This window comes from Toxorhynchites rutilus, chromosome 2 (genome assembly GCF_029784135.1).
Source record: "Toxorhynchites rutilus septentrionalis strain SRP chromosome 2, ASM2978413v1, whole genome shotgun sequence".
In the NCBI taxonomy this organism is placed as follows: Eukaryota; Metazoa; Arthropoda; class Insecta; order Diptera; family Culicidae; genus Toxorhynchites; species Toxorhynchites rutilus.
The window spans coordinates 83,355,995-83,368,751 of record NC_073745.1 but is presented as its reverse complement, the minus strand read 5'-3'; the positions used below and the strand labels follow the sequence as shown (position 1 = coordinate 83,368,751).

Genomic DNA, 12,757 nt, shown 5'->3' with positions numbered 1-12,757 from the left:
AATGTCCTGTCTACCCTGTTGCAAACTTATATTTTCAGTTGCAGACTGTAGGGATATGGTATTTCTTCTTTTTATGACTTGATTCCCTGCGCTTAAAACCCCTTTTTTCAAACATTACTTTGTTTTTCTCGCGGTTACAAAAGTATCTGCATCTCAGATTTCATCAACATTTCAGATTTTTGTCGAAGATTTTCAAAAAAATCATCTGTCATCTCTGGAGGTGATGCATTTACTCTGACAAAGGCCAACACGAAAACAACAAGTCACCAAGTATTTTTGTATTATACATCAAATATTTTTGTGTACAATGGCTCTCTGAGTTGACCGCTACCGATCGCGCCAGCTGTCCAAACTGGACTACCACAAAACGCAAGTTGCGCATCTGATTAATCTTCGCTCCCAGGGAGACTTCCCGTATCTCATGTTATACGATCCTTCTGGGCCAGTAAGAAAACTCGCATCATGTATCTGCTGTGGAAACTTTACCAACCGGGCGTGGAACAGCTACGCAATGAAATAATAAACTTCACAACGCCCTCGAACCGGAAGGTGGAAATCAGTATCATCAGCAGTAATTACCACATCGAGTTGAATTCATCGGTTACCGGGATATATGACAGGGTGGTCCTGTCGGATTTGATCAATCAAATTTATCCCAGCGGGTAGAATGAATATGACACTCGTCTTGTCCGTGGTGGATTAGCTGACCAAAGATACCCAGGATACGCTGAGAAGAACCATTGAAAAGTATGTGTCTAGGTGCAGATTGATTTTGTGCGCCAATTCTACTTCGCGGGTTATTCCCGCGGTGAGAAGTCGTTGCTTGGGAATAAGGGGGCCGGCTCTATCTTAGGAGGATATTCTTAAAATTTTGAATGTAATATTGTGATTTGTTTGTTTGTTGAATGTAACAACACTATTTGCATTTCAGCACATTCCTTCGGAGAAAAGAATTACGCTATCCTCATGCTGGAAGCTTGCAAGGTACAACAGTAACCGTTCACGGTCAACTAAGAAGTACCGGAAATTGACTGGCAAATATTCCATCGAGAAACCGCCAATCAGATTGTCCTCGAACAAAGTCCACAGAAGATGGAGGGGGTGAGCGAACGGCTATACGAGCTGCTATTTCAAGGCGTTCTATCGAATGTTATAATCTGTGGATTGGTACCGAATCTGGTTAAAAATTGCGATATGAGTCTGAAGACGCAAACATTGAATTTTGCCGGGCATTATGAACACTGGATGCAGCAAGGAAGCAAACATATATTCCATCTGGATGTGTTCGTGGCGCAGTTTGTAACACTGAATAAGAAGTTTCTCAATAAAGACTAAATGGAAGTGGATGATTTTAGAGTGAATCTTTGAGATCGCAATTTTCTTTCGTTTTATAAAAAAATGAAATTTTTGTGTTCATCTCACGTTTATTAACTAAACTTCAATAGTTCTGGTAAGGCTTAACTCTAAATAAAAAAAAACGCCTTGTCGGTTTTCAATCGGATCATTTTCATGATCCGCAAATAATTAAGAAAAGGTAAATTTATCAATTTATTTAAATACCATTTCATTCAAATAATGGTTTTGACTGCACCATGTTTATTTGAAAATTATATTTAATTTAACTTTTAAAATTATGACACCATAATCTTTTTATTATAAATGTTTGTTTATTTTAACTGCAAGAAATAAATACTCGAATACTGAAAGACAATTGTTCGAATGAATAGAATATTTACAAATGGCCCCACGATTAATCGATAATCAAGCAAATTCCCTAAATCAAAGCATTCCCTAAACGAAAAATTTAGACATAACAATAACAACAACTTCTACTTCAACAAACAAATCTAAACCAAGGAAAGTGAAGTGGAAGGTAAAACGTAATGTCAAAATTGCCGTTCGGACGTATCCGGTAAGTTTGAATTTATTTACATAGATGGTATCCAAACAACACTAAACATTGGCTACAGTTTCGTCGGCACAGTTGATTGCCGTTATGAACCAGCACAAAAAACAAAGCTACAAATTATGCACCATGTCGGTGCCACGATCAAAGCATTCCCTGAATAAATCATATCACATTAGCCGAGCCAGCTGGCGGAAGCATATGCATAAAGGTCACTAGGTTACTATTTTCAACGACAACTGTTTATTTATATACTGCTTCAAATACCTTCGACGAAATCAAATGTAACCATACCAACGTAAGTAATAACATAAACAAATCCAAACCTTTCGTCTTGCCATTCCTCATACGTCTTTTCTAAATAGTGTAAATTACGAGCCACCTGTTAACTCCACCTTCTTGATCTAAACAACCGTCGCGATTGTCAATAATGATTGGAACTGTCTGATCACTCACATTTCTACTACCATCATACGCCACAACCACCGCTCTCGTGACGTAAAGTTGTAAACAGAGCGATCGGCAGTGAGAGGCATTGGAACCAACCGTCATTTGGTTAGGTGTCAGAAACAAAAGAGTGAGTATCACTACTGAATATTTGGATCTCACGTGCCGTGAGAGGAATGCAGTGACTATGGTCAGCTTTTTTGTGACATTGACGGTGATGGATTGCAGCTCTGCTCGTACGGCCACACTTTCGCACACAGTCGCATCCACCATCACAGTACACGAGATTGTGTGTGTGTGAACACTGAATCTGATTTTAAAAAACCGAGTTCCTCGACCCTTTGAAAAAAAGGCTCAACATAGAATCGATGAGGAAAGACATTCGAAATTATAATTCTGCGATCACCTTATTTGGAATCCAGAATTTTAAAAAACAACAAAGTTTATAGTACAACTGAAACTCGAAAAAAAGAGAAAAAAATAAATACAAATACATACAAACACATATACAAACATTTGCGAACAGTAGGGTTGAGTGACCAAATCCTTCTCCTTCATTTTCCAAGTCATTCTGTATGCAGAGAATTATAATTTTTGGGCAACAATACAAGCTAATCACAATCTACACAAACTACAAATACGCAACATAAAGTGAATTCTGACAAATCCATAATGTGAGGCACATCCTGGAGTTCGGAGTCAGTCATTTCAAGATGAATTCACATGGCAGCTTACATTGTAGAAACTACTGCAGCCCAGTTACCGCGCATCCAATCTGATACCAGCCCAGTTGAAGAACACCCAGTTAGTGAACGAATACTGTGCTGTACTGCAATACAAATGAAACAACTTACACCTATCAACAGTGAAACCGAACATTAGAGACGCACTCGTTAGAGAGGATGATAAAGGGTGTGTCACATCAAATTGCATCACGGAAAAAACGCTGTAGAAATTCAATTTTTAGGAATTATATCTTCAGCTTTCGCTTATAATCAGATAAGAGTGTATAGATCACGTTGGCCATGCCCCACTGTCAATTTTTCGTAAATTTGGAAAAATGTCGTCGAACGAAAAAGAGCGCCGTGAATTAATCCTGTGCACTCATTTCGAGAATCCGGAGTTGTCACATCGGGACATCGGTAAGATGCTGGGAATCGTCCAATCCACGGTCAGCAGAGCACTAAAACGATACTTCGAGAACCTAACCATCGACCGGAAGGTGAAGAACGGCAAAAATGGATGCTCCGTCAGTGAAAAAGATCACAAGCGCGTAGTTAAGCAGTTTAGACGTGATCCGAGAAGTTCGGTCCGGGATGTCGCCAATAAGCTGAATTTGTCAAGTTCATTCGTCCAGCGGACCAAGCAGCGGGAGGGCCTGCGTACATACAAGGTTCAGAAGGCTCCTAACCGCGACGAAAGGCAAAACATGGTGGGGAAGACGCGAGCCCGGAAGCTGTACACCGAAATGCTGACGAAGCCGCATTGCCTGGTAATGGACGACGAAACCTACGTCAAAGCGGACTTTCGTCAGCTGCCGGGCCTGTTGTTCTTCTCCGCAGAGGACAAATTCAGCGTTCCGGAGGAGATTCGCAAGCAGAAACTATCCAAGTTTGCCAAAAAGTACATGGTGTGGCAAGCGATCTTCTCTTGCGGAAAGCTGAGCGCCCCCTTCGTGATGACCGGCACGGTAAACGGGCAGGTTTACCTTAAGGAGTGCCTACAGAAGCGCTTACTACCACTATTGAAGCAGCACGAGGGCCCGACCATCTTCTGGCCGGATCTCGCTTCGTGCCACTATTCAAAGGACGTGTTGGAGTGGTACGAAGCCAACGGGGTCACCTTCGTGCCAAAGGAAATGAACCCGCCCAACGCGCCGGAGCTTCGCCCAATAGAGAAATATTGGGCGATTATGAAGCAGGCCCTCCGGAAGAACCCAAAAGTTGTCAAATCGGAGGCGAACTTCAAGAGAAAATGGATTTCTGTTCAAAAAAAAAACTACAACCTGACGTTGTACAGAACCTTATGAACGGGGTAAAGAGGAAGGTGCGAGCATACGGGCTTGGGCTCGAAGTATGAATAAAAAGAAAATGCCAAAAGTTGTTTAATAGTTTTTATTTTACTGTCTAAAATTTTCAAAAGGATCGGTCTACTTGGCGAATTTTTACAGCGTTTTTTCCGTGATGCAATTTGATGTGACACACCCTTTAGGTTAAGAGTGAAAGAAAAGCCACCAGTCCACAAGTGAATCTCACTCCCCGAATCAATCCGCCACTCGCTCAGAAACACGCTACACAGACACACATCCGCCCGTCACCTCCACTTCTACGAGTCACTGACTGCAGCGGGAACTCCTGTTTTGCCTACGATTGTACTCAAATCTGAAACCGTTAACAGTCACCCGTATATGTTTTACCAATATTTGATGAACAAACTCCTTCCCTGTGAAGCAAACTGTGATGTCTACACTGAGGCTTTGAGCAAGATTTCAGTGATGAACAATCCACTCCACGATGGCCTCTTCTCAAGCAATTAAAGCAAGCTTTTTTCTCACGAACCATTTTGAGCCGATCATCAATAGTTAATTCATGAAAACTTGGGCATTTGAATGCGAAATGGTTACCTTTCCCATGCGCGATCATAATTGCCATCAGCAATTGTTTTAGCATCAATCAAACCGGCAGCATCCCCAATCAATGCTTTCTCCAAATGATAAAGTTTGATGCGCGGCGGCTCATTTGATTTGTCCACCACATCTTGGAACATAATCTTGAACTTTTCCCACTGCTCGTATTTCCCATTAAAAGTAGGAGTGGCACGAGGATGCCAGCCAGCAGCAGGACGAGAGTCAGGCGCAGCAAAATTCTCGAGTCATGTCTTGAGAAAAATCGACACATTGTCGTAAAGCGTCTCGAATTCAACGTACTTACAGTCTTGTTCCTCTTTCTGATCAGGCGACACCACCGCCACGATCCGTTCGTGGTAGTTGTGAAACTCGCTGTATGCAGCATCAAGTTTTCTCATGTACACCTTTAATTGTGGCGGTGCAAGCAGCGTTTGTTCCTCTTCCACTCTCTCCAGCATGTCGTATAAGCGGGTGATTTTTCCTTTCGCTAGTCCTCGAAGATTGCACAGCGTGTTGTACTCCTCCATGTCGGCGCCATCGCCGCTACTGGATTGCGCACCGGTCCTGCCAGCAGCTCCACCTTTAGCAGGAGTGTTCTTTATTCTATAGCACTTGAAATCACTTTCACTTTAAGCTTTAATAGTTTTTGTTGCACATTGAATGTATTCATAAATTTACCAATGTCCAATGTCTTTTTCCAACATACCAAATTTCACCCAATCCACTCACTCAAATCCAGGGCATAGTTTGCTTGGCAAATCGTTGACCAAAATCCAAACGCCATCCATATGTCATCCGGCTTCGATCCGGCTCGAAGGACCAAAATGTTGTTTCACCAAGCAGTGGACTGTATAAAGCTGCGATCCTATCGGTGTGTCGAAATTTTCACAGCCGCCCATGCGGCTGACACGCAAGGTCAACGAATGTGGCAATCTCAACCAAAGTAGCAGTTATGCTACTTAGGAGAGAGTACATTACCACGGAATGATTCCGAGGGGCCAGTGTCGCGTGCGATGCGAGGTATGGAAAATTCGGTTCCCGGAATAAATCGCCACAGAAAACGACTGCAACAGAAACCACCGCTTATAAAATGTGTAGTAGGCTATAAATATTGTGGCGCGGTATTGTATTTCAAAACAAGAATTAACCGGGCAAACGTATCGCCCCAGGCAAACGTAACGCCCCGGGCAGACGTATACCGTCCGACGCTCGCTAGAGCTCGGTCGGACATTGCTAAAGGATCGTATCCTATGTTTCAAACTAACCGGGCAATCAGTGGATCCCAGGTTTGCGTGCGAGACACCGCCGCTTCCGACGGCGGGTCGGCGGTGGACTCGGATTGCGTCATCTTGGCGGCATGGGCCGCCTCGATTCCTTATCCTCGCCAAATGGGGACTTCGTCCCCATTACATTGTCCTCAGAATAAATTTCGAAAAACGAGAACAAGAGAATAAATTTATAATAGAAATGTGAGGCACATGATGTTTTTCCCGCGCCAAATATTTCTAGCCTACTACACTTTTTCTAAGCGGTTGTTTCTGTTGCAGTTGTTTACTGTGGCGATTTATTCCGGTCACCGGAAAATTCCATACCTCTTTTGGTCCTGAAAGGACCAATTCCAAACACAAACTACACCACGGACCGAATGAGGGACTAATCGGTTGATAGCAAATTAAACACTTATTCCTTTTTACACATTGTATTTACACAATTTTCAAGCGGCGGTTGAAACTGAACTCTTTTTAGAGGAGATGTGTCTAAAACGCGCCTGCCGGGCAATTTGACCCGCCTGATTTTCTCGTAAACCAGCAAGAATAGAAATGCAATGGATATAGGCATTCGTGCTAGTCAATGATAGAATCCTACCATGCAAGTTTTACATTTGTAACATGCTTTAAAGTAACATAATTTATTCGTAAAAATTCGCACGAGAGAAATAGCTTGTATGTGAGGGATACCAGATGATTTTTTCAAATATCTCTGCATGGCATGAATAAATGTCTCCGAATGTAATCATAATGAACAAAATGAGCAAACCATCACGATATTTCTAAATCATGTTCGATAAATCACACAAACAATTGTTTTCACATACTTTGAAATGACCTCGGTATGTTTTCACAAAATTAAATGTCTTAACAACGAAAACATGTCTTCACATCTGGCATCTACAGGGTTTTCCATTTCGGGCTTCCGAAAGTATACAGCCCTGCGCTGACAACCATTTGACATAGCTGTCAACCAAAGCGTCATATCGTTAGTTGAATGTCTGCCATTTTACAATATGGATCGTTTTAGCATCGCACAACGTGTTAATTTTGTTAAATTATACTATAAAAATGATGAAAAACCGGCAAATGTTTTTCGAGCATTACGGACGGATTTTGGTCGTCATGGACGGCCTACAGAGCACACAATCGCTAATGTAGCGCGTAAATTCGAACAAACTGGATCCGTAGCGGATATTGTGAAACCTGTGCATCATCGTAATGTGCGTTCGGCCGAAAATATTGCTGCTGTTGCTGCCAGTGTGGAGGATGACCCGAATGTTTCGATTCCACGGCGTGCTCAGCAATTGGGCTTGTCAAACACATCATTGTGACGAATTTTGCATTTGGACTTGCACCTACATCCATATGAAGTCCAACTGGTACAAAAATTAGAGCGTGGTGACCATGGAATGCGTCGGGCATACGTCGATTGGGTGAACGAACAACAGCAGCAAAATGCTGAATTTTCGCATAAAATTTTCTTCAGCGATGAGGCACATTTCGAGCTCGGTGGCTATGTGAACACCCAAAATTTCCGTATATGGGGCTCAGAAAATCCACACGTGATTGTTGAGAGGCCATTGCATCCGCCAAAAGTCACTGTTTGGTGCGCATTATGGTCTGGTGGAGTAATCGGGCGGTATTTCTTTGAAAATGAGGACGGCGAGACGGTAACTGTGAATGGTGAGCGCTATGGCCGCATGTTAACCGATTTTTTTTTTTGCCACAAATTGAAGATATGGATACGGATGACATGTGGTTTCAGCAGGACGGCGCCACGTGCCACACAACACGACCGAACATGGCCATATTGCGAACGAAATTTGAGGGACGCATAATCTCGCGTTTTGGTGATGCCAATTGGCCGTCCAGATCATGCGATTTGAACCCGCTAGACTTTTTTTGTGGGGTTATGCGAAAGACCGTGTCTATGCCAACTCTCCGCAAACTCTTGAACATTTGAAAGACAACATTCGTGAAGTTATGACCGAGATACCGCCCCATAGGTGCCGAAAAGTCATCGAAAATTTCCTTTTCAGGATCAAGGTGTGCGAGGAAGCTCTAGGTGGACATTTGAATGATGTTGTATTTCACACATAATGGCATAAACCAAACTTTAATTTGAAATAAAAGTTTCATCGAAATTCGAATTCTAAGTGTGTTTTATTTCAATTTACTTTCGGAATTTAAAGTTGGAAAACCCTGTATATCATGTGCTCAGAGAATGCATGAAAAAAAGAGTGCGGACTGAAGAATTAATGCACGAATACTGGGAGAACACGCTCACCGAAGGAACGGTTTCTTCTCTTCGCTGGTGAACATGAAGGGAATAGATTGATGAAATTTCGCGTAACTTTTGAAAAGGTCCAATGTAACATTTTCGTCAACTCGAAAAAAACGAAGTTGAAGACCCGAACATTATTCCGCGAATTGTCTTAAAAGTTATCGATCTTTATCGCTCCTCTCACCACTAGCGATCAAGAGAAGCTCTCCAAAACCAATCGTAGCTGTTGTTCCGTGATTTGAGTTTAAAGTTGAAGCCAAGGAGCGAAAAATGTTACATTGGACGTTTTGACTGCCCGCGTTTGCACATTGGACATATTACGTTGCACGATAAGAATTTGAAACTAACTACTAAATAACAATCCAAAAATCAGCATTTCGTTCTAAAGACAGATTATTATTGTTATCACCCGTTGAATTGAACTGAAATCGATAACAACTACTGTAAGAAACAAAAACTCAAAACGACCGAAGTATGACTTCGTGTTGTTTTGACTGCTTTGTTACTTCGGACGTTTCGGGCATCGGAGGAAAGTGGCGTCCGAAGTAACAGCCGGGTGCTTCAAATCCGAATCTGTCCATTGGATATTTTTTGTATCGGCGATAAAAAGATGACGAAAATACATACGTGAACGATTTTTTTTGTAATGCATTCAATGATTGAAGACTAATAGTGTGCATCTATTAACTCGATTTGTTTACATTTGTTACATAGGACCTTTTCAAAAGTTACGCGAGAAATCTCTCATTTATACAAGCTGTTTCTCTGAGTTTTATAGTCTCTGAGAGATACAACTCATGGGCATATTATACTTCTGCTGGGCCATTTAACACCGTTTGATTGGAAGTTTAGAATTTGGATGCCTTACAAAATAAAATTCGTAGCACTTTTGTTATTCAGTATCTAAAATACAGAACGAGTACAGATGACAGAGGATTAACTAATCTACGTACTGACGTAGTTGTTACCTCAAATTTTGGGAGCACGGTCAAGATAAATCCATTCTCGCTTAGGGGGTTAGGGTTCTCCTATAATTTCTCCCTGTACGCAGTGCAGGTTGCTTGCGCTCGCAATGCACTCTCCCCACGGGTGGGGCGTATGTTGGTGTTTGTGTCCTCGCGATCGTCCTTTCGTTGCGTTCCTTCCTCCACCATCCTGTCGGTCGTATATTCAGTGCGCTGCTTTTTTTTACATACATTTTTTTTGTTTGGTTGTTCGACATGAATTCCAGATCTGTCTACAGATCAACTATGTATTCTGAAATTCGATCGAGCCAGAATTGGCCGAACGGATCGTAATTTTGCATTCTGTTTTTTACAGAAAAAAAGTCTATGTTTTCAAAGTATTCAAACGACATCAAGTAATAATTTTCTTTCAGATTTAAACAATTTCAACAATTTCAAATGGCTTCCGGATCTGTCAATTGTATAGAGAGCAAATTGAGAGTAAACAAGGAACAGTCATAAATTCAGCCCTCCATCTCGAAAATGGCAAGCGCGTATTTTCAACCAACGAGACAGTAATTGAACAAAATTAATATTGATTTGCATTATTTCAAGTTTTTTTTACTTTACGACAAAAATATATAACTTTTTTCTTCTTGCTTTTAACTTCGAGGAGATCAAAAATCATACAAACTGTCATTGAAATCGTTTCATTCGTTCTTTTTTATCGATTACTTTCGATCAATTTTAAAAAAGTGGGAAGAATCAAACACAAAGTTATATTTTATTCAACCCGAAAATTACTAGAACTAATTTCTAAGGTAGAACAACGTTTGCCGAATCAGCTTGCCGAATGATTTAATAAGAAAAACGATGAAACGATTTATTTGGGGTATGTGACTATGATTGAATAATTATTATGAACACACAACAACATGTCATTTAAAAATATTATTATTAGGACCATCTGTATCATATTTCCTAGACATTTCTCCCTCAGAGTATTGTTTTTTCGTTACTTCATGTTTCATGTTTCAAACGAATACCATTTTTATTAAAGAAAAATATCCGTGACAGCACACTTGTGCACCCAATAGATAGACGTGCCATTGTCCTGTAACCATTATCGAGGAGAGTACAATAGAAAATACCGACTTTCATTACCTTGTGTATACGTCGTTTGTTTTCGAGCTTAAAAATTCCTCGGCATGCATTACAACAACAACAACAACAACAACAAAACTACATAACCATGTTTACCAAGTGTACGATACACGATATCACGCCGAGCAAGAGGTAAGCAACAGGCAAAAACACAATAGTTGACTCCGGGCTATGGGATTGTTGTCCACAAGCATTTTTCCGCTTCCGTTTCGATCTACAAACAAAAGTGCGCAGTGTGTGCAGTTTTTGTCATTTCTTCCAACCCAAATTCCACCCCCCCACCATCAACTTTGGATGATTGCATGGTTTTGATAGACGCTTCCGGAAATGTTCATACCCCCATTCGCTTTCAATTTTCTTCCGTTCACTATTTGTGGGAAGTCATGTTATAGCGTCGCCATCGTTCGAGTTGTGAGTGCGCTTCGTTCGCATAAAAAAGCCATCTTCGCCCCATCCAAACCCGTCGCCAATTGGTGCCCTTCGAGCGAAACGAGTGTCATGAACTGTGGAAAACAAACAGCCACTCAAATGCTCCATTTGTTTGCTCTCCGATGAAAAAAGGGCGTCCGCAGCTCCGCAAGATCCAATGGCTTCTGGTGGAGCGGTGGTAGGCTGGTGGATTTCACCCACGTCTCGGCGAACACAGGTGAAAGTACCATGCAAGGATTGAAGTTATTTAGATGACTTGGCCTCGAATGGTGGTGGGAGGGCAAGATTTATTCCGCATGCTTCAGGCACTCTTAAACCAGTTTCCGTGATTGATTCGATTTTCGCTCGATCGAGCATGTCGAGCTAGAACGTCTCGATGCTTGCGAGAGGAATCGATTCCTTTGCTGAAAGGTATCGGAATGCGCTCCTTCATACTCCCGGAAACAAAGCAGACCTTAAAGTTTAATGAAAGCCGTTGAGTTGATAAAGCGGTGCACAATTTACACCTCAAAACGTTCAACACGATGAGAACGCGCGTAAACAAGTTTTGATTAGCATTTGTCAAAACGATGTAAGTTAATCTTCCGCACTAGTTAGTCAAGTACCGTGCCACTTCTCCTTAGAACGAATGCCAGTGCCGGCTAATTAAATTCTGCCAACTAATCAGCGTGAATAAATCTTGGCGTGGAACTTAATCAATTCATTATACTGTTAATTTGTCACCTTAAAGCATCGCTGATACGCGGCATTCATAATAAGCGCCCTTCCTTTTCCCCTCCTCCACACATTACACGCTGATTTTCAGACTGCTACCTTACAAAACACGCACACACAATCTGTCATGAGGACTTCGTTTCCCATTACGGCATTTTCTCCCACCTCTTCACAACATAGGTATAGCACACGGCAACCGGCTGGTTGCTACGTTTCGGTGATCCCACACTCCAGTGGGTTAATGGGTTTATGGGATGAAGACGGCGTTCTCGTGGCGTGCCAAGGTTTCTGCATTTCACAAGTCAACCTTTTCAATATGCACCCAATTTGTGACAGGAGGGATTCGGTAGTTGGGTGTATTTTGAGAATACGTGTGAGAATGATCAATTTTTTACTAGGTCTTTCAGATTAAACGTTCACGCAACAAATTCTAATAACTTCTACAAAAGTGAACCGATTTTTGACGTAGGAGTACGTCTTTCATTTTTATACTGGGGTGTAAAATCAAAGTTTCGAAAACGAAAACGTTACTCCGGAGACCGAGATTTTGAGCGTTAATAGCTCTTAAGCAACTGAACGAAATGGTATGAGAAACACTTCATTCGAAAGATAAAATGTCTATGCGTTATATACTTGTTACATTTTCATCCAAAAAATTGTTTCAATAGCCTTAAAATTGCTTTCAAAACAGGCTATTGAAATCATAAATCGGTATATAAGCGAGCGCCGCTCGGAAGGCCACTCAGTTATAATTGAACAGCGATTGGAGCATGTTGTCGCTGTTGGGGTCAAGCTAACTTCGTTTATCATGAGAGCGCTGATGAACGGTGTCACCAAGAGCCTGTTTGTGCACCTAAGGCCAAAAGGGAATCCATCAGGAGGAGACATCTTCATTTTATTTTCCGAATAATGTGATAATCATACTACTTCGTTTTGCCAGAAAGAGATTATTAATGCTCAAAGGAGGAATCG

The 12,757-nt window shown here is 41.6% G+C and overlaps 1 pseudogene; it reads left to right on the top strand.

The window, feature by feature from the left end:
* Nucleotides 1–307: 307 nt before the first annotated feature.
* Nucleotides 308–1,368, top strand: LOC129765882 (replication factor C subunit 3-like; annotated as a pseudogene).
* The last annotated feature ends 11,389 nt before the right edge of the window (nt 1,369–12,757 follow it).